The sequence below is a fragment of the Staurois parvus genome, unplaced genomic scaffold (genome assembly GCF_062004578.1).
Source record: "Staurois parvus isolate SC_StPar_1 unplaced genomic scaffold, SC_StPar_1.0 ptg000259l, whole genome shotgun sequence".
Classification (NCBI taxonomy): Eukaryota; Metazoa; Chordata; class Amphibia; order Anura; family Ranidae; genus Staurois; species Staurois parvus.
In genome coordinates, this window is record NW_028318055.1 from 1260520 (window position 1) to 1283493 (window position 22974).

Below are 22974 nucleotides of genomic sequence, written 5' to 3' on the forward strand. Positions count from 1 at the left end.
GCCTGCAGATAAGGGAGGGGGTGTTGTGCTAATGAATAAAGATAGCTATAATAAGGAAGTATATAATATTCTGGGAGATGTGGATACATACTGCCGTCTCCCAAAGAATCCTTTGCTTGCATACAAAAAATCTCTAAAGACTATTATCGCTAAAGGTTATTCGGATAACATTATAAATAAAAAAGAGAAGGAGTTTTTATGTCCATCGGCTCCTAGGATACCGGTCATGTATATTCTCCCCAAGGTGCATAAAAATTTAGAGAACCCTCCCGGCAGACCCATCATAAGTGGTATTGGATCTTTATGTTCCCGAGTAGGACAATACATAGATTATTTCCTACAACCACTAGTACGGAAAACGCCATCTTATCTGCGAGACACAAAACAAGTGTTGCAGGATATTCAAGGCCTCCATGTCGATCATGATACAATTTTAGTTACTGCTGACGTGGCTTCTTTGTACACGAGTATTGATCACATAGAGGGTATGCAAGCAGTAGATTTTTACCTTAATGAATCTACTCTGTCTCCTTTACATAAACAGTTTATTCTCACCCTTTTGGATTTTGCTATGACTAGAAATTATTTCTGGTATGATAGTAATTTTTATTTGCAGACTAGGGGTGTGGCAATGGGAGCGAAATTCGCCCCAAGCCTGGCAAATTTGTTCATGGCTAGATGGGAGGAGGATGTTATATATGCCAGAGATTGGCCGGAACTATACTTCTACAGGCGATATATTGATGACATACTGCTTGTCTGGAAAGGGGATGAACAGACACTAATAAATTTCTTTGGCACTCTTAACAATAACACCTTAAATATCAAATTAACCTTTGATTATAGTAGATCTAGTGTAAATTTCTTGGATTTGACATTAATAAACCAAGAAGGTACCATCATAACTTCTTCCTTTTTCAAAGAAACAGACCGCAACGGGTACATTCCCATCAGTAGTTGCCATCACCCGTTATGGCTTTCAAATATACCAAAAGGCCAATTCTTAAGGTTGAGAAGAAATTGCACTTCGGTTGATAACTTTTTTTCACAGGCATCTATATTAAAAAATAGGTTCTTGGAAAAGGGATACGACGATGCAGATCTGACCCGTACTATGCACGAAATAGGGAATATGGATAGGGATTCTTTGCTTGCTAATAATAATGTTTTACAAAAGTCACAAAAAATTTGTCCTTTTGTTACTACATTTTCCAGACAATATAAGACCATCTCGAGGATTATTAATCAGAATTGGAAAATTCTGAAGGCGGATCCAGTGTTAACTAAAATCCTCCCTGATAGACCCGAGATTACTTATAGAAGAGCTCAACCTCTGAGGAATCTTATTGCCCCAAATATTATCAACCCTCCTAGGAACATTTCTTTTTTGAACGATACCACCGGTTTTTTCCCATGCAACAGGTGTATTATATGCACCTGTAATAGTAATAGGAAAAAGAGGACAGATAATTTCACATCGACTAGTACTGGTAGGACATTCAGGATCAATAACTTCATATCATGTCATAGTAAATATGTCGTGTATCTCTTGCAATGTCCGTGCAAAAAACAGTACGTTGGGCGTACCATCAGAAAACTTAAGGATAGACTTCGTGAACATGTTAGCAATATTAAGAAGGGTTTTAAAGATCATTCTTTATCATTACACTACAGAACCCATCATAATAGGGATCCATCTTCATTACAGTTTGTAGGTATTGATATAGTACAGGCCCACTGGAGGGGCGTAAATAAGAAAAGAGCAGTCTCGCAAATGGAAACAAAATGGATATTCCAGATGGACTGTATGCGCCCCAAAGGACTTAACATAGAATTGGATATCAATAGTTTCATTGATAACAGCTAATTGGGTCTAGTTAGATATCCTTCTATCTGTACATCTATATTCGAATTCTTTACAACTGATCCTATGTATATCCATCTTATTTTATTTTATTTATTTTATAAAACTATAAGAGTTTCCGTTTGCCATTATGATGATACATATTTATTTTAACAAATATGTTATTATATTAATAATTCTACATGCACTAATGACCCACTGGTCTATAGACGCATGTTTTATTTTTACAGTTGTATTAAATATATTTATTGTTGGTCATTACTGGTTTAGAAATGACTTTCATACATAAAGGTATTTATGATGTATTCATCTATTAAAAATTCTCTTGCTTGGCAGATGTTATATGTTTGCCAGTATCTATGTATGCATGATCACCAGGTTTTTATATATATTTTTTATATACGTTTTTATATATGTTTTCAAATATGTTTTATCTTATTTTTATATAAATACACCCTTGTATGGGTTTACATAATCACACTATTTGGGCTAGGATAAACATGGGCTATATACTAGGATTTTGGATCTATTAATTAAGGATCCATCCTGGTATTTGCCCATAGCCATATCACTTGGGCTTCACTCTGCACAGGTGACCCATAATTTATGGATTGAATTATCCCTGGTGCTCATAGCATCACATTGAACCAGCTATGGTGTTCATAGTATTTGTTCTGCTGTTTGTCTCAGTGCACCTGACGATTGGCGTTTGCGCATGCGCCATCAGGTCGGGCTACAATAAAATGGCGCCCGTAGCGCGGACATCCAGCGTAGGGAAAATGGCGCATGGCGTACTGCGCATGCGCCAATGTCCGTATTTAGCCATTGTCACTTGCGTCCACCACTGTAAGCTGCACCCCTATGACTACGAGCCTTCGCTCGAAACGCGTCAGGGATAGCTACAGCAGGTTGGACGCTTCACCGCCGGCGCCACGAGGGGCCCCGGCAGCCATCTTTGATTCATACCTGGGTCAGTATTTTTTGTAAATTGGATTTTCTGCTATCCTGTGCCTTCAATAAAGATACCTGAGGATATTACACTATGTGGCCCTTTCTATTTATTTGAGTTCTGGTGAGAACCGGCCAAGTCTACGGAACAGCTGCATCCATCCAGTTACCGGGCCATGAGGGATATGCTGACCAGATCTGACCAGACCAGGATGATGATACAGGAGGTCTAGTGATAATTTTACACAAATGCGCATAAAGATTGCGTATCTGGTGAGTGCGCAGTCTTTATATTTTATCACCCGATGGTCCTGTATATTGGACGTCTGAAGATCACCCTGGATCTTAAGAGCACTCCTTCACTGGACTGTTTTTCACTCTCTTCACCTAGAGCCACCATATAGTGGCATTACTAATTTACAGTCACTGTTCACTATTGTGTAATTATTATTTGTTTGGTTATACAGCGCTGCACCTCCCTGTTCACATGTATATCATCAATATTTACAGTATTGAGTTTATTAATTCACTTTTTATTTCACGTCTTTTTGTATATTTTAACGGCATTTTCAGGGCAATGAAGTCATCCAGCAAATGTGCCATTGACAGGGGTTGGGATAAACTATGACCCTGCCAGAGGTGTTTTCATTTAACAAAGATTATAGTATAGAAGTTAGATATTGAAGGTTGTTTTTGAAGATTACAGTAAACTGAGATAAGACACAGTTGTTAAGCTTAACAAAACAAAATCTCTTCAAAAGTTGTGTGTGGCCTGAACATAGATGTCCTTTTGTGTAGTTTGGAAGTAACATGTGTTTTATGCGAGTGCCTTCAAAAAAGTATATGAAATTATAGTCATGGCTTTTATATTTAAATGATAAATGTGTTGCTAATGATGTTTGAGATGTTTCTGCTTTATCAGCGGTCCCAAAGCACTGTTTTTAAAACGAAACCTTAAAATAGCCTTCAAAGACCCTTGTGCAAAACCCTATAGTAAGCAGAATCTACTGCATTTATCATGAGACAGCTTTGTTTGGCAAATATGACATAATCCTTTTTGGTCTTTTAAATTTACAATGCCATTAGGAGCGACCTGTTTTCCCACACATAACAAAGACCACAAAAACTGAAGAATTACCACTTCATATAGATGGTAAGACCTGTTTCTGAAATACAACTGCTCCTAGAGACATTTTTTGCTAAGGCAAGCAAGAGCTTTGTCTGTTTATTTTCTAAAACATAAAAGGAACCTATTCTAAACTACACGTGGCTCTTTGCAGAATTCCCTTTGTGCAGCTCATATGTGCAAATATGTTTTTTTGCTGTTACTATAAATTGATATAATCAACATAATATGCAGAATTTGTGCATATAAAAATTGTATACATAGTTAATCATCCTTAAACATTATAATGTGTATTTGGTATTTCATCCATGAACATTAGTGAAGTCTGTCCTGATCCTCCTAAATAAATAGCACTGCAACACACATTACCGCAAAACAGAAGTGTAAATGGGCTCTGTGTTGATTCTCAGTTTCTGAGCGTATCTAGAATTGGGCCATTCTTCTTTGGCAGAAATTGGCAGGATCATCGCAACATCGCCAAAATCCGCACGTTCCTAACCCCAGAAACCACTAAACAGCTCATCCACTCCCTCATCATATCACGACTCGATTACTGCAACTCCCTCCTCACTGGCCTGCCTCGCCGCTGGCTATCCCCGCTTCAGTCCATCCTGAATACGGCTGCCAGACTCATTCACCTTTCCAACCGCTCCATCTCCGCCACCCCCCTCTGCCAATCCCTCCACTGGCCTCCACTCAGTGTCCTCCACCCCCCTCTTCCAATCCCTCCACTGGCCTCCACTCAGTGTCCTCCACCCCCCTCTGCCAATCCCTCCACTGGCCTCCACTCAGTGTCCTCCACCCCCCTCTTCCAATCCCTCCACTGGCCTCCACTCAGTGTCCTCCACCCCCCTCTGCCAATCCCTCCACTGGCCTCCACTCAGTGTCCTCCACCCCCCTCTGCCAATCCCTCCACTGGCCTCCACTCAGTGTCCTCCACCCCTCTCTGCCAATCCCTCCACTGCCCTCCATTCAGTGTCCTCCACCCCCCTCTGCCAATCCCTCCACTGGCCTCCACTCAGTGCCCTCCACCCCCCTCTGCCAATCCCTCCACTGGTCTCCACTCAGTGTCCTCCACCCCTCTCTGCCAATCCCTCCACTGCCCTCCATTCAGTGTCCTCCACCCCCCTCTGCCAATCCCTCCACTGGCCTCCACTCAGTGTCCTCCACCCCTCTCTGCCAATCCCTCCACTGGCTTCCAATTGCGCAATGGATCAAATTCAAAATCCTAATGCTGACGTACAAAGCTGTCCACCATACTGCCCCGAACTACATCACTGACCTAATATCCAAGTACCACCCAACACGCACACTCCGCTCTTCACAAGACCTCCTTCTCTCTAGTTCCCTGGTCTCCTCCTCCCATGCCCACCTCCAGGACTTCTCCAGGGTGTCACCCATCCTCTGGAACTCCCTGCCCCAACCCATCAGATTATCACCTACTCTCCTCTCCTTTAGGCGCACCCTGAAAACCCACCTCTTCAGGGAAGCCTACCCCACCCCCTGCTAACTTGCCGACCTCCCCCACTCTTCCTACCACTCCATCCCCCACAGCTATCTCCTCCTGTACCACCATCCCCTCCCTCCTAGATTGTAAGCTCGAAAGAGCAGGGCCCTCGATCCCCTCGTGTATCACATTGTATTGGTATTGTTCTGTCACATGTTCTGTCCCCCTCTGTAATGTACAGCGCTGAGCCAACTATTGGCGCTTTATAAATACTGTATAATAATAATAATAATAATAATAATAATAATGATGTCTGTTAGATACCAAGGACCACAGTTGATACTATTATCCCCTGCATTGAGAAGGAACAAGTAATAGCTAGGTTGGATATTTTGGTTGTTTGAGCAACTATGTATACATACATAAATTAGTGAAGCGCTATAACAACCTAAATCATAACCATAGATAAATTCATGCTAATTGTGCCACTTGTGACAACATAATAGTACTCAGTGATAAATGACCCATAAACAACAGTATATCCTTATGGTGAAATTATCACACAAAATTAAAGTGAATATATTACCAGTGATATAAGATATATCATGTACATAAACAATATATTCAACCCTAATAATCATTCAATATATTTCCATATAAATGTGATTCACAAATACAAAAAAACATCTGTGAATGATCAAAATATAAAAAGTCCATGCAAGTGAAACTGTTTTAAAAAGGTGATCTTCACTCTGGTGAATAAATCCTCAAATGCTCACCTCCACACAATGACCCACAGAGGGCCAAAAGGCTAATAATCTCCTCTGTACCAGATCCTCATGAATATGCTCCTCATCCAGGGACCACAAGGTAAATGGAGACTCCTCCCCCAGCGTATCTATTCCGCTCCACCACCACTCAGTGGCATATAAGTAAGACACAAAAAGATCCTTCCATAGTGCAATGATGTTTATTTGGAAGTAAATACAGGAAAAAATTGCACTCACATGTATTCCCCTAGTACATCAACCTGCCACCACATCCCATGGGTGTACTGCATGGAACCTGGGGAAACCAATATGGCCGCTGCACTATGGAAGGATCTTTTTGTGTCTTTATATATGGTTATGATTTAGATTGTTATAGCGCTTCACTAATTTATGTATGTATATTTAACACTTATTGGTCTAAGTTGAGTGGCAGCAGCTATAATTATAGGGATCACATCCATATAAAGCGCAGGAGGATATCCCCATTTATTTTGAGCAACTATGTAGGGTTCACTGACACAATCAGGTTTTGTAGGGGTTAAAGTCAAACAGCAGTAATGAAGACACTCCTTAACCCACCAAAGAATTGTAATTCTGTTCAGCCAATCTTGTGACATGGCATAGCTAGGTCCTCAACAGTGCAGCTGTGACAACACATCTTGATCAAAATGAACATACATTCCCAACCTACTGATTGGCAAATCAAGAAGCAGAAGCACATTCCTGAGATCATCTTTCTGATCACACGGCTCTTTTCACTTGTCAGCATATTCACCCTCAAAACATGTACATGACAGCAGAGCCTAGTTGACTGTGTTCCCACCTTCCTTCTTCCAGTCTGTGTGCTGCTGTGAATGAGATTACAGGGGACTGGTATCAAGACAGACTTAGATACCTAAAGATATAAGATGCATTTATTTATATTGGAAAACAAATGCCTATCTGTAGTAACTAGAGCTTTTGCGATGTCTGCCTGGCGTTCAACTCCTAGCAATAATGAACACATGTGCATGTCTAAAGTGCTTATTACCATTTGTATGTTGGCTCATTTGGAGAATTTCTGGTTGGTGTATGCTCTTAATTTGCGGTTGAAAAAGGGCACATGGAAGAAAAAAAAAAACTCTCAGCATGTACAGTTGCAAGAAAAAGTATGTGAACCCCTTGGGATTCCATGGAGTTTTGCATGAATTGGGCATAAAATGTGCTCTGAACGTCATCTAAGTCACAACAATAGAAGAACACAGTCTGCTGACTATAATACTACACAAACAGTACCCTAGAATTCAGGGCAGCTGCAGGTCAGACTGGCTCTTTGTTTCATTCTTGAACAGCCATCTTGGCCCTGACTGGTCCACACAACATAGCTCAGCTTGCCTTTCCTATGATGCATCACCAGAGCTTTGCTCCTTCCTTACCAACATCTACAAAATGATCCACCATGGAGACCAACGTGGCAGATTCTCATGCCCACAGTCTTTATCCAGCATCATTCTGGAGAGACAAGGAATGGGTCAAACCCCATGGAGTTTTAATGTGAATTTATCATATTTATCATATTGATTTATGATATCACACACATCGGCAGAGGATTGGAACTCGTTTACATTATGTTTTATGCCTGACAGTACTTTATATTATCATCGAAGTGTGCATTTTTAATTTATAATAAAGAGTAGATTAATAATTTACCACACTATGTGACTGTACTTCGCTTCTTATCTTTGCTACTTGTGAGTCTGCCTTTCATACATAGGGAGAAGTTACAGTCTACCTTGGTTGCTTGGGACAGATCCCACAAGCTTTCATTATTTGAGGGTCATGGTGATCCGATAAGCAGTGTATTTTGACTGTGTGGATCACGTTGGATGTGCTATAAAATATCAAAATCTATGCGCTGGAGACATAGGGTTAATGTTATTGCCCTTGGAGTCTTCTCACATTTATGATTGGTCGCATTTTTGAACATGTTGTAATTGTTTACAGATTGTTGTGTTTGGGGACTGTTTCCACTTTTCACTGATCTTTGTTTTTCACAGTGTCTAGAAATTTTGTATTTTGTATGTATTTAAGAAAACATTTCTTGATATTAAATTTGTTTAATCTTGATTTTATTTTATGTATTGTGTGACCAATATAACACAACCTGAATGGGCACAAACAGCGTTGTAATCAAGATATTTATTAATTGACCAGATTCCTATTGCTAAAACTACTTCAGTTATACTGTTTTTAAGAACATTAACAATTAGATTTTCTGCATTTGTAGTTGTCCTTTGTAGTAGTCATTGTTGTTACCTTTTTAACACTATTATTATTATTGAGGTAATCATCTTTTTAGTGATCACGTCACCCAATTTCCCAGCTTGCTTAGAGACAAAATGGGGTTTCTTTGGAATATTTTTTTTTGTTTACAAACGATTTTATTGCATAAAAGTAGATTGTAAAACAACAGCACATTGTCAAATAGAACGTTCAACAATAACAAGGCACTTTTGAATAGTACAACACAGAGAAGTATATTAATGTAAGAAAGAAAAAGAAAAGAAAATTAAGATTGCAGAAACATGAAGTGTGTAAATGATGAGGTAGATTAAATGATACATCTGTCAACAGTATATGCCATACGACTTTCATTGGGAATGTTGTTAATCATGCAATAGATGTCTACAATCCCTCCATGACTCCCACTTTTTATCAAATAAGTGCATCCTATCCAATAGGGTATAATGAATGCGTCCCATGAGCATTACAGTATCAATTCTGTGTAGAATGGAGGACTTTGGAATAATTTTTTTTAAAAGCTGGTCATGGAACATCAGATGCCAGTGATTGCTTGATCTCCATGTGTTGAATTGTAACCTGTAATAAAAGATGTCTGGATAATTATAGTTTTACCCCTGTTCTTTTTTTTATTCATCCATTTGTCCAAATGGAATGTTGGTTTTCCATGGTATATAATGTGTACTGTGAAAATTTGAGTAACTGTTATTGTGTACCATTTTAAAATGTATATTGTTAGATATCATCTCTACTGGTTTTCCATCCAGAATGGTATCCAAAAAAATGAGTGCTCAAATTATTATAGTTTACTGTAAAATGTAAACCTTAATAATGCATTTTAAGGCGAGAGACACATCCATCAATGAATAATGGGTCTTTCTTCCAAATGCAGATAATGGCATCTATAAGTCTATAGTGGAGATAGAGGTTCACATCATACTCCACATTGCAATGATCACATTTTTGCACAAAAAGACCCTTGCATATATTAGTAAAGCTAAATACACATCTCATCCACATAGTTCTCCCACTAATCTGAAGATAAAATCTATAAAGAAATGTACAATAATGTTTGCCAAAATAAATTTAATAAAATCCAAGATGAATGTCTGTTTATAGGTATAACATTTTTAAGTTTATAAATATATTATAAAATGTATTCAAATTATAATCATAAAATGATCCATTTAAGGAAAGAATAGATCCCATGAAGTCACACATCTATGCAGACCCGCTGGTATTGGAATGAATGGCAGTCTTAGCCTCAGCTCCTGGCAGGGTACACCCCCGAAGAATTTCACTTCGCCCCCCAGAGGGGCAGAGTGAAACACATTGGGGGGCATGGCCTGACCAGTTCATATAAAATGATCATGTTGTCAGTAAGCTGTTATCACCTCAAATCCTTTCTGATGGGGCATATTAGAAATGAGGGCGGCTACATCTAGTGTAATACAAAAGCAAACCAGGAACCCAATTATATATTTTATTTTTCCTTGTAAATCTGGGGTGTTTCTAATATATATAGTTGTTTTACAACCTTTTAAAGGTGCAAATCCACATAATATGATAAATTACTAGTTACAGAATAAAATGGATGACCAGGGAGTATGTAAGGGACTTGGGTATTTTTGGGAGATGGTACATAAAGGGAATATTAGGGTGGGTAATTAAGATAAATTTATTTATTTATTTATTTTAAGAATACCTTTTTGGAAAGAATATATTCGGTTAATCAATGTTTTAAATTATTCAGTAAAAACATAAGTTGGATGTCCCCTTAACCTCCTTAGCGGTATTCCCGAGTGTAGATTTCAGTACCAAAAGCGCTAACCCCGAGCTACACTCAGGCTTACCATGCGGCGCTGCATAGGGAGTCCCTGCAGCACTTACCTTGTCCTTCGCTCCCACAATGTGTCCCCTGCAGCATCCCCGGCCATCTCCTCCGGCCAATGCCGGCATCCGGCTTCCGTGTTCCGGTCCCTGTGACGTCGGGACGTATGGACGCCGGAACCAACGGCAAATTTGAAATTTTTAAAAAATGTCATTTTTGCTGTCATTGCTGTTTCAATGCATTTCACATACATTTTGTCCCGAGTGCTTTGTCCGGCGCCCTGCCTGCATTTTGACTGTTCTTTCTGCCTGGAAACTTAGAAAAGTCCATGGCGTCCAAAAAGCGTCCCTTTACATCAAAAGCGGTTTTAGATCGGCTAGAGAACAGCGATAGTAAATCAGAACCACTTGCAGAATTGAGTGATAATGATTTGTGGGGAAATTCCTCATCAGACACTGAAAACGATTCTGCGACTTTGCTCAGCGATGTGCGAATTTGCCTCTGTATTTCACATTTCAGTGTTTTTGGTTTGATTATATTATATAATTAAATTTATTATTATTATATTATTATTTTTTATGATTATTTATTAAATTATAATTTATGATTTCCTGTTTCACGTTTTATCATATCCGGGATGTTTACTAGACTCTTGTTCGGACAGATTTCAATGAGTTATTCCTAAAAATTACAGCCTACAATAAAAAACTACATATTTCCATGCAAAAAAATGTACCGCTTTCAGCACAAAAAATCGGAAAGAATCATACCGCCGAGGAGGTTAAGGAAAGAATAGATCCCATGAAGTCACACATCTATGCAGACCCGCTGGTATCGGAATGAATGGCAGTCTTAGCCTCAGCTCCTGCCAGGGTACACCCCCGAAGAATTTCACTTCGCCCCCCAGAGGGGCAGAGTGAAACACATTGGGGGGCATGGCCTGACCAGTTCACGTAAAGTGATCATGTTGTCAGTAAGGTTTTATCACCTCCAATCCTTTCTGATGGGGCATATTAGAAAATCTAGTGTAATACAAAAGCAAACCAGGAACCCAATTATATCTTTTATTTTTCCTTTATTTGTTTCTAATATATATAGTTGTTTTACAACCTTTTAAAGGTGCAAATCCACATAATATGATAAATTACTAGTTACGGAATAAAATGGATGACCAGGGAGTATGTAAAGGACTTGGGTATTTTTGGGAGATGGTACATAAAGGGAATATTAGGGTGGGTAATTAAGATAAATTAATTTTTTTTTAAGAATACCTTTTTTGATAGAATATATTCAGTTAATCAATGTTTTAAATTCTTCAGTAAAAACATAAGTTGGATGTCCCCTTAAGGGCTTATAGTAATTTTCAACCTCAACAATTCTATTAGCTTCTAAAATATAATCGTGTTTGTTTTTGCTTTTGTTTGTGGCTCTAATCATATGTTCTTTAGCCCGTAAGGCTTTAAACTATTTATTTTCTCTTTTGGTCAGGTTCCATTGTAAAATGCGCATTTTTGATTCATATAGAACTTTGGAGAGTAAGGAGTTAAAGTTTCCAAAAAGTACCCTCGGCACCCACTGGATTGAAATCTGATTTAGGTTTTAGATTAATATGGATAGGTTTATCAAGTAAAAAAAGTCAACCATTTTTCAAATATCAATATCTTTATTTATTGGAAGATTCTTCAGTTTTGTTTTTAAAGTTCTCAGCAAAAAATCTTTGTAGAGTTTATTTACAGATATAGGGTTGTAAATCTACAGAAATTCAGTTGGCTGGCTATAAAGGACAAAAAGTTAAACTCTTCTTTACAGGGCCAACTCATCTAAAGTTAAAGTGTAATTGGATACATTTTAAAAAATTTTATTGTGTCAGTGACCTTGTTCTTCATCTTGCTTTTGCCCTTGCCATGTGCCCTGCATTCTTTATTTTTGCTGTGGCAAAGGTTATTTTTATTCTTACATTCTGAAAGAGTTGCAGTATAATTGCAGTCTTTGGACTGTAACCACTTGCTCTCCTGAGGATTTACCCCCCTTCCTGACCAAGCCATTTTTGTGTTACGGCGCTACATTACTTTAAGTTACAATTGCGCGGTCATGCAACGCTGCACCCACATTAAATTTAAGTTCTTTTTGCCATGAATTAAGCTTTCTTTCGGTGGTATTTGATCGCCTGTGCATTTTTTATTTTTTGTACTATAAAAAAAAAAGCCCGACAATTTTGAGAACAAAACAATATTTTAGACTTTTTGCTATTAAACATGTCCAGTAAAAAAATAAAAAATATCAAATTTTGTCATAAATTTAGGCCAAAATGTATTCTGTTACAAAATTCCCAATACGTGTAAATTAATTGGTTTACATGAAAGTTATAGTATTTACAAATGGCGGTATAGATACTGGAATTTTTATTTATTTTTACTAATAATGGTGGCGATCAGCGACTTATGGCGGGACTGAGGCAAGCATTCTGACACTGGGGGGGAACTGACTTGATGTCACTGATATCCCCATTAACACCAATACAGTGATCAGTGCGAAAAAAAAAATGCTGACACTGTACTAATGACACTGGGCAGAAAGGGGTTAACATGAGGGGTGATCAAAGGGTTACCTGTGTGCTGAGAATGTTTTACTGGGGAGGCGGTGTGTTGGTGCTTCACTGTAAGGACACTGCTCTGGATGGCTGTGCTGTTCACAGCCATCCAGAGCAGTGTGCCCAAGCCAACAGGAGGAATGACTGTTAGTAAACAAATCAGGCCTCCTTCCTGTCAGAGATCCTCGGTAATCACTGGGCGCTGGCGGGTAATCACCAACTGGGACCCGGTGATTGACAGCCGAGGCCGCGAATGGTGGCCCGCGTGCACCCTCCTACCTGGAAATGCGAAATCACGTATATATACGTGATTTTGCGCACCACTGCCGCCCTGTAGCAGTATATCTGCTAAAGGGTGGCGGGGATGTGGTTAACAAATTCATGCAGGCCGTACGCATACAGTATATGTGCCGTTCGGCAGGTCAACCTTAAGACTGAACGGCCGCATACATGCTGCCCTGTATAAACAATTTACTGTGCTGAGCGTGCTACCTGCACATTTCCAGTAGGGTAGCTGCCGGGGGTTGGTTAAGCTCCTGGTGCATTCTTGCCATTTGGAGTTTTCCAGTCTTGTAACCGCTGTGACAGCCAATCTGCTGTAAAAGCATCTAGAAGCTCTTAAAAGGCTGGGAGGCATAGGCAGGAAGGGGTTAAATATTTTGAAATTACTTTGATAGAGTGGTTGTTGGAGGTACAGAAAAAGAACTTGTAGAGGCGGAGGAGATATCTGAAACAAAGATTGGGTTTGAGGAAGTAGAGTGACATCAATGCCAATTTGTCACTTAGTATTTAAGTAATGCGAGAGGAGACTGAAGGGTTGAGGAGTAGAAAGATAGATTTGTGTGTCATCAGCATAGAGATAGTACTTAAAGCCATGGGAGTTTATTAAGTGACCAAGGGAGAAGGTGTAGATGGAGAAGAGTAGGGTTCCAAGGAAGGAACCTTGCGGGACCCCTACAGAAAGAGGGAGTGGAAAGGAGGAGCCAGAGTTATAGGTAGTGCTGAAGGAGCACTGCGATAGGTAGGAGGAGAACCAGGAGAGAGCAGAGTCTCGGAGGCCAAGAGAGTGGAGTTTTTTTTTGAGGAGGGGATGGTCAACAGTATCAAAAGCCACAAAGTGGTCAAGTAGTAAGAGTACAGAGTAGTAGCCATTGGTCAGGATGAGTAGTGGCCATTGGTTTTAGCAGTTAGCAGATCATTAGTGAGTTTTAGTACGGCGGTTTCAGTGGAATGGAGTGAGCAAAATCCAGACTGTAAAGGGTCAAGAAGGTTGTTGTCAAGATTGTATACCAAAAGTTTAGAGGTAAACAGCAGCAGACAGATGGGTCTTAAGTTGTTCAGGTTGGTGGGGTCCAGGGAGGGCTTTTTTTATGGGAGTGATGTGTGCATGATTTAGAGGGGTGGGGAAGGCACAGTTAGAGAGGGAGAGATTGAAGATGTGAATGAGGGAGCATAGGATAGTAGAAGGTGACCGTGGTAGTTGTGAGGGGCAGGATCCAGGGGGGCAGGTAACGAGACGGGCTTCTGAGAAAAGCTTAATGACCTCTTCAGTAGTAGCAAGGTCAAAAGAGGAAAGTGTTGAGGGAGGTTTAGTATAAGGTATGCTAAGTGGGATGGATGTCTGTGCAGTGGAGATGCCCCTATGAATTGCATCAATCTTGTTTATGAAATGATTTACAATCTCGTAAGCAGTGAGTGAGGTATTGGGTGGAGGTGAAGAAAGCAGAGAGTTAAAAGTAGAGAAGAGACGACAAGGACTGGATGATAAGCTATTGATGAGAGTGACAACGTAGGCTTGTTTGGCATCATGGAGGGAAGAATGTTAAGAAAGCAGATTTATATAGGGTGAAAGCTTGGGGAGATTTGGTTTTACGCCACATTCACTCCAGCACACGACTCTGTCGCTTAAGATCTCTGGTGTTGTCAGTCTGCCAAGTTTGTAATGGTCGGGCCTGATGCTTCATGTATTCAGATGAGCAAGTGAGTCTAATGTGGATGAAAGTGAACTGTTATAGACAGCAGTGGCCAGGTCAGGGCAGGGCAGGGGAGAGATTCTGTCATAGAGTTGGTCAGTTGCAGAGTAGAAAAAAGAAGGGTTAAAGTTGTGAAGGTTTCTGCGGGTAATTGTTGGCTGCTTGGAGGGATAGGTGTTTGAAGATGAGGACACTTTGAAGGTGATGAGATTGTGATCAGAGAGAGGAAAGGGTGTGTTTGTGAGGTTGTAGGGAGTGCATGATGGGAGAAAACAAGGTCTAATGTATTCCCATCAGAGTGAGTGGAGGACTGTGTCCATTGTGTTAAGGAAAAAGATGAGGTTAGGTTGAAGAGTTGGGATGTAGCCGGGTTGTTCACATTAATAGGGATGTTGAAATCTCCAAGAATGATAGTGGGTAGCTCAGAGGAGAGAAAGTAGGGTAGCCAGGTAGAGAAATCAGCAAGAAAGCGAGACACCGGTCCAGGAGGCCGATAAATCACTACAATCCTCAGAGAAATGGGAGAAAACAGCCGAATGCAGTCAGTCTCAAAAGAAGATAAAGATAGAGAGAGAGGGTTATGGAGGACTTGAAAGGTGCTCAGTGGAGATAGAAGCAAACCAACTCCACCACCTTTCTGACCACTGGGTCTGGGTGAATGGGTCCAGAGAAGGCCTCCATAGGAAAGTGCTGTGGGAGAAGAAGAATCTGCTGCTTGCAGCCCGGTTTCTGTAATTGCTAGTAGGTTAAGGGAGTGGGAGACAAAAAGGTCATGGGACAGAGGTGAGCTTATTACAGACAGATCGGGCATTCCAGAGTGCCCATGGAAAAGGGAGGGTTGTTTTTAGGAGCACGGGAATTGATATTAAATTGAGCAGATTGCGGCTATTCCCGGAGGAAAGAGGGTGCCTGGTGTGGGGGTGAGATAATGGAGGACCGGATTTTGGGGAGATATCCCCAGAGGTTAGGAGAAGGAGAGTGAGGAATCATCTCAAACTGGTTTCTTGAACATGACAATGAGTTCACTAAACTCAAATGGCCTCCACAGTCTCCAGATCTCAATCCAATAGAGCAGCTTTGGGATGTGGTGGAACAGGAGATTCGCATCATGGATGTGCAGCCGACAAATCTGCAACTGCGTGATGCTATCATGTCAATTTGGACCAAAATCTCTGAAGAATAATCCAAAAACTTGTTGAATATATGCCATGAGGAATTAAGGCAGTTTTGAAGGCAAAAGGGGGTCCAACCCGATACAGGCAGGGTACACCTACTAAAGTGGCCAGTGAGTGTATATACCAATTATATTAATGTAATAGATTCTCTTCCAAAACTCGCATCATAGTGAGGTAAAAGAAGAATCATCTGGAAAAGCTGATTGAATATTTATTCACAATCACCTAGGGAATAGTTCTTGAGTAGATAAATGTCCAATTTCTGTTTAATTTGTATTTCAAGAACATCCTGTTATACAATGTGTCAGAAGCAGATTGTTCTCTCTCCAAGTTCTTGTAAGATTCACCTAGGATATTTCTAATTAGCTACCTGTTAGAGAGATTATCAATTGCTAGATCCCCCGTCAGAGACAAACTTGGGGTCTTTTCAAACAGAATTCATGCTGGATCCTTTTGTCAGGTTTTTCAGATGGAGGCACACCGGACCACAAGGTATGCCTATGAATGGGTGGATATGAACAGACATATGTCCATTTACAGTTTATGTCCACAGAAAAGCCTCTTCCATTTTGCTTGAGGTGATTGTAGCCGTATTAGTGCATTTGCGACAGAAACAATTGAGTACTGTCTGTGATACTTTTTTTATTTGCACTAACATACAATTTTGAGGACAAGCTTTCGGGGTATGTCCCCTTCTTCCCAGGGGACATACCCCGAAAGCTTGTCCTCAAAATTGTATGTTAGTGCAAATAAAAAAAGTATCACGGACAGTACTCAATTGTTTCTGTCCACAGAAAAAAACCCCAAAAAGGTCTGTGTACGTTTTCCCTTTTTCTGGACATAATCTGATGTAAGCACATGTTCATGTATGTCCATTTCTATGAAAGAAATATATTTTTGTTTATACTTTTGTCACTTATGACTAGTTTCTTCAACAACTAAGAATAATGAACATGAAAAAATGATGTTTTGTAAACTGAACTGAAGACAAATGTGCAAACTGATGTAACCCAATTCCATATTCATCATTTTCTTTCTTAACAAAAAAACATGACTGAACTGATGGCACCTGTGTGAAAGGACTTTTCATGACTAAGACCCCTTGTACACGGGGCCATCCAGCTTTAGTGCATCCCGTGGTGTTTTAGTGTGGCAGTGGCAGTAGCAGCATCCAGTTCTACGAAAGTCTATGGCACCCGTAGTGGTGACGAGCCTGAATGTTGCTTTTAGGGTCCTATTCTTTCAGTTACTAGGGTCTGGAACACAAGTCTACTGTCTTCTAGTTTTCATCCCTGAATTCACAGGGATCTAAATGCTGTTACCACTAGGTACATTGTTCATCCTCATCCAGCCACAGCCTACCATAGGTTTTTATAGACTGCCTGCAGCAGGGCTCGATGCTGCACTGGTCCCTGCAGGTTACACTACAATGCTGGGAGCGATGCACTGTAGCTGGGTGGTCCAGTGTACAAAGGGCCTAAGGGTCCTTTTACATGTATGTCATCAATGTAGTCATGTTTTGTGTTTAACCACTTGACCTCCAGAGGATTTACCCCCCTTAATGACCACGCCTCTTTTTGCTACTCGGCGCTGCACTAATTCAACTGATAATTGCACGGTCATGCAATGCTGCTTCCAAACTAAATTGACGTCCTTTTTTTCACACAAATAGAGTTTTCTTTCGGTGGTATTTGATCACCTGTGCGCTTTTTATTTTTCACGCTATAAACAAAAAAAATTTTGAAGAAAAACAATATTTTTTACTTTCAGCTATAAAAAATATATAGTAAACTCAAAGTTAGTTATAAATTTAGGCCAAAATGTATTCTGCTCCATGTTTTTGGTAAAAAAAATCCCAATAAGTGTATATGGATTGCTTTGTGTGACAGTTATAGCGTCTACAAACTATGGTATAGATACTGCAATTTACGCCATTTTTTTGCTATACAGCTCTGCGCTAGTTTAACGGACAATTGCGCGGTCATGCAATACGGTACATAAATAAAATTTACATCCTTTCTTTTCCCACAAATTGAGCTTTCTTTCGGTGGTATATGATTGCCTGTGCGGTTTTTATTTTTTGCGCTATAAAAAAAAGGCTGACAATTTTGAGGAAAAAAAACAATATTTTGGACTTTTTGCTATAAAAGTTATGTCCAGTAAAAAAAAAATTTAAAAATCAAATTTAGTCATAAATTTCGGCCAAAATGCATTCTGCGACATGTCTTTGCTAAAAAAAAACCCCAATACGTGTAAATTAATTGGTTTACGTGAAAGTTATAGCGTCTACAAATGGCGGGAAAGATACTGGGATTTTTAGTTTTTTTCTATACTAATAATGGCGGCGATCAGCGACTTATGGCGGTGATCAGCGACTTATGGCGGGACTGCGGGACTGCGGTGGACATTCTGACACTGGGGGGGTACTGACTTGGGGTCACTGACATCCTCAGTGACACCAATACAGTGATCAGTGCAAAAAAAAAACACTGACACTGTACTAATGGCACTGGGGAGGAAGAGGTTAAGTTTATTTTGCAGGGACGGATTATCTGTGTGAGGGGGAGTGTTTTACTAGGGGGCGGGGTGTGTACTGCAGGGGACACGGATGATCGGGAGAGTGAAACTCTTCTGTCCCGATCAGCTTGTCCTCAAGCTGTCAGGGAAGTGACAGAAAGCACAGCTACTGCAGCTGTGCTCTCTGTCACTGATTGCCGCCAATCGCTGGGAGATAGCCGGTAAGGACCGGCTGTGACCCGGCGACTGACATCCGCAGCTGTGATCGGCGGGACAGGTAGGGCGGCGGCGCGCCTCGCGCGTGCCCCTTACCTGTTTACAAAACACACGTTTTAAAACGTGGTTTTGCCTGCCCGTGCCGCCCTGCCGCCGTATTTCTACAGTAGCAGGGCGGCAAGTGGTTAATACAAAACTGACCTTTTCCTTTTTCTGAAGACACAAACGGACTTGGGTATAAGCAGATGAAAACGGACATACGTTCATTTTCATCTGCCCACCTATAAACAAACATACTTGTTCAGCCCGAATCTGTCTGAAAAACTGACCTCTCCAGACTAAACTCGCATGTGAAAGGGTCCCAATTTAAATTGCTGAAAGATAACCTGCTCTTTTCAATCTGCTACCATCCTGATCCCCAGCAAAGAATATATATTGAAATGAGACAAAGAAAACTGGGAGCATTTAAGAGTACCAGTAGATCCAAAAGTGTAAAATATTATTTCTTCACAACATATGGAGTCCGGGATGTGTTCACAAAAATGTATTCATTCACTGGTGGATAAAGAATTATATCATCTGAGTGCTGCAAGATCTGATAACACAGATGTACACACAGGAAAAAACTCACCAGATATTTATGCCGGGTGTAGATTACTATGGCTCACCTGTTGATTCATATTGTGTGTCCATCGGGTGCTTATCAGAGAAATGTAGTCCAGCCAGGTTTCATAGATAAAAGAAACTCCAAACTCAATAAAGAAATATAAAGAAATGTTAAAACTCAATGTATTTTTGAGTGAATCTCACTCCCTCTTCAGGAGTAACAGATAAATTAATAAATCATAGTTGTGTGTGTGTATATATTATGTATTATACACAGATTCTTGTCAGGCTGGCAGGTATTTGATAATTAACTCCAACTAGAAAAGCTCCAATTTCTGGGGAAATTGTGGGAAGTGTTCTTGCCTCCACCAGTAGTCTACAACTGGAGTGGGCGGAGTAACTGGGCGGAGTGGCTTGTCACTCTGCTGCCTGCTCACACACCTGGGTTCCTATGGCAACTCACTCTACAGCAAGGGCAGAGAAGAGCGGTTAAAAACAAACTGCTCCAACTTGCCATCTTCAAACGGTTTAAAAATTAGAAATCCTACACTGAAGAGCTTTATATTGTGAGAATCACAAGACCCAGACCTACATTTTGATGCCTAGGATGTCTCTGAAATATTAAAAATGAAGGCACAGTCGCAGTTTAGAAATTGCCCTTCAAATTTGAGGTGGCTAGAGTGGAGTTTCAATGAATGTCAATGGGCGGCGTGAGTTGCAAACAAATGGTCATATTGTGAAAACTATCAGGACTATGGCTTAGCCGTGGACATTTTTAGTGGCAGCAGGGATAGCTGAACGTTTTATATAAGATTTGTGTAGGTGGGCTTGAAAATGAGGGAGTGATGGCAGTTTAGAAATCATGTCCTGATTTTTCAGCTCACACTCTAGCTTTTGTCAGCTCCCACTCTAGTTTTGAACATTCCGCCATTCATTCCTATGGGACCAATTTCACCACAAAAACGGCGATATTTTGTGAACCATTCGGTGAAACGTTCCACAAAGTAATAGCACACCAATCGGGAACAATCCGCACGTTTCCGTATATTACTGTCTATGTAGTGTAAAAACTGTGGGAGGAGTTAGGGGGGTAAATTTGGCTATAATAATAAGAATATATATGTGAGATAACAGGAAGTGGTCGCCATGCAGGAACACTTAATTATTGTAACCCAATCACAATTGCGATATGAAAGTGAGTTTGGTTTTAATAACTTAGCATATACAATAGTAATTCTATGGAACTAATTTCATGCTTTAATCTAAAATCTAAATAACATAACTATATCCATTTCCCATTAAAACAAAATTAATATATGTTAACCTTTGAGGCAAAAGAGAAATTTAACCTGGATTTGCAACCTGTTGAATCTGGGGACAGCTACCAGTATACAGTAATTTCAGGCCACCAATCAAACATCAGAAATCAAATTGACATGCCAACAGTTGTGGCTTAAATCTGGGTGTTGCAGAATTTCCTGCACACATGGACAGACCACTAACAGCAATCATCTGGAAGCGATACACAAAATGTATTAGGAGAGACATAAATCCTCCACTTCGATTGGAAATTATCACACAACTGCCCACTAACACAAGCAGACAACTGTCAGCAGATACTCCAAGGTTAAACATGACAATGATCAGAGGAGACATAGATCCTTTGCTTAGATTGATGACTTGGATAGAAAGTGTTGCAGATCTGCCCCACACACAGACAGATGGCTGCCAATGTCAAGGCAAAACTGGGAAAAGAACAGGGGGCAAAAGGCCCCCTCTGAATCGAGCACAAAATACTCCATGAGTGGGCACAAACCATCGCCTGATCAAAACTTGACAGTTGGCAATGTGCAGTTGAGACTAATTGGTCCCAGTCACACACAGGTAATCACGCACAGCCGATCATCCTATTCCAACTGCCCTGATGGATGGGATCGTTTAATAGCAGAGAATATCCATATAGCAAATAATGTACATCATAGGTCATGAATAATTCATTCTAAAAAGACACCATTTAATTATCCCAACATAATAATGAAGACAATCTTTTTTTCAAGCATTAGTGGCGGAAGGTTGCTTAACCTTATGATCTAAAGGATCCAATCTTTATGTGATCTATAACAAAACCAATCCAAGGCATGCATAAGAAGGCAGCTAATATCGGGCAGCGCTAAGCTTTCCAGAGGTTTGGGGCAGTTAACCCCCCTGGCGGTATTCCCGAGTGTAGCTCGGGGTAAAGTTTCAGTACCAAAAGCGGTATCCCCCCCGAGCTACACTCGGGCTTACCATGCGGCGCTGCATAGGGAGTCCCTGCACAGCTTACGTTGTCCTTCGCTCCCGCGATGTGTCCCCTGCAGCGTCCCCGGCCATCTCCTCCGGCCGATGCCGGCATCTGGCTTCCGTGTTCCAGTCCCTGTGACGTCGGGACATACGGGTAACCCCGAGCTACACTCGGGCTTACCATGCGGCATTGCTCAGGGAGTCCCTGCAGCACTTACCTTGTCCTTCGCTCCCGCGATGTGTCCCCTGCAGCGTCCCCGGCCATCTCCTCCGGCCAATGCCGGCATCTGGCTTCCGTGTTCCGGTCCCTGTGACTTCGGGACGTACGGGCGCCGGAACCGGCGGGAAATTTGAAAATTTTAAAAATTCCATTTTTGCTGTCATTGCTGTTTCAACCCATTTCACATACATTTTGTCCCGAGTGCTTTGTCCGGCGCCCTGCCTGCATTTTGACTGTTCTTTCTGCCTGGAAACTTAGAAAAGTCCATGGCGTCCAAAAAGCGTCCCTTTACGTCAAAAGCGATTTTAGAACAGCGCTAGTAAATCAGAACCACTTGCAGAATTGAGTGATAATGATTCGTGGGGGAAATTCGTCATCAGACACTGAAAACGATTCTGCGACTTTACTCAGCGATGTACGAATTTGCCTCTGTATTTCAAATTTCAGTGTTTTTGGTTTGATTATATTGTTGAATTAAATTTATTATTATTATATTATTATTTTTTATGATTATATATTAAATTATAATTTATGATTTCGTGTTTCAAGTTTTATCCTCCCCGGGATGTTTACTAGACTCTTGTTCGGACAGATTTCAGTGAGTTATTCCTAAAAATTACAGGTCTACAATAAAAAAAATACATATTTCCATGCAAAAAAATGGTACCGCTTTCAGCACAAAAAATCGGAAAGAATCATACCGCCAGGGAGGTTAAGGAATGCAACCCTAGAGGTTTACTCATTAGAACTCTGCAAGTGCATCAGCTGATTAGTTTCCTCTAGTTACTCCTGTTTCCCTTCACACACCAAAGACATGCTGGTAGGTTAATTGGCTCCTGACTAAGGTGTCCGTTTATGAACCAGCGGTAATAGCTCGCTACTCAGTTCTCTGGAATTCTCGGAGAACACAGTTCTCCTGTGAATGCCGTTTATGAAGCATTATGTAGATCAGTTCTCCAAACGAAGGGAGAACGGTCTCCAAACGCTGGAAAACGGCTCATTTTACTATAATCTCGTGAGATTACAGTAAAAGATCAGTTTACTAAGCGGAGGTAAATTATCTCTGCTTAGTTTGCGGTCCCTCCGATTCTCCAGCTCTGGGCTGGAGAATCTGGAGGGAGAACACAGATC

General features: G+C 40.7%; 1 protein-coding gene across 2 annotated transcripts in view; it reads left to right on the plus strand.

Annotated features, from left to right (window-relative positions):
• The window catches only part of SUGCT (succinyl-CoA:glutarate-CoA transferase), a 1130146-nt gene that overhangs the window by 333357 nt on the left and 773815 nt on the right, over positions 1-22974 (plus strand). The gene's annotated exons all lie outside the window — the stretch shown is intronic.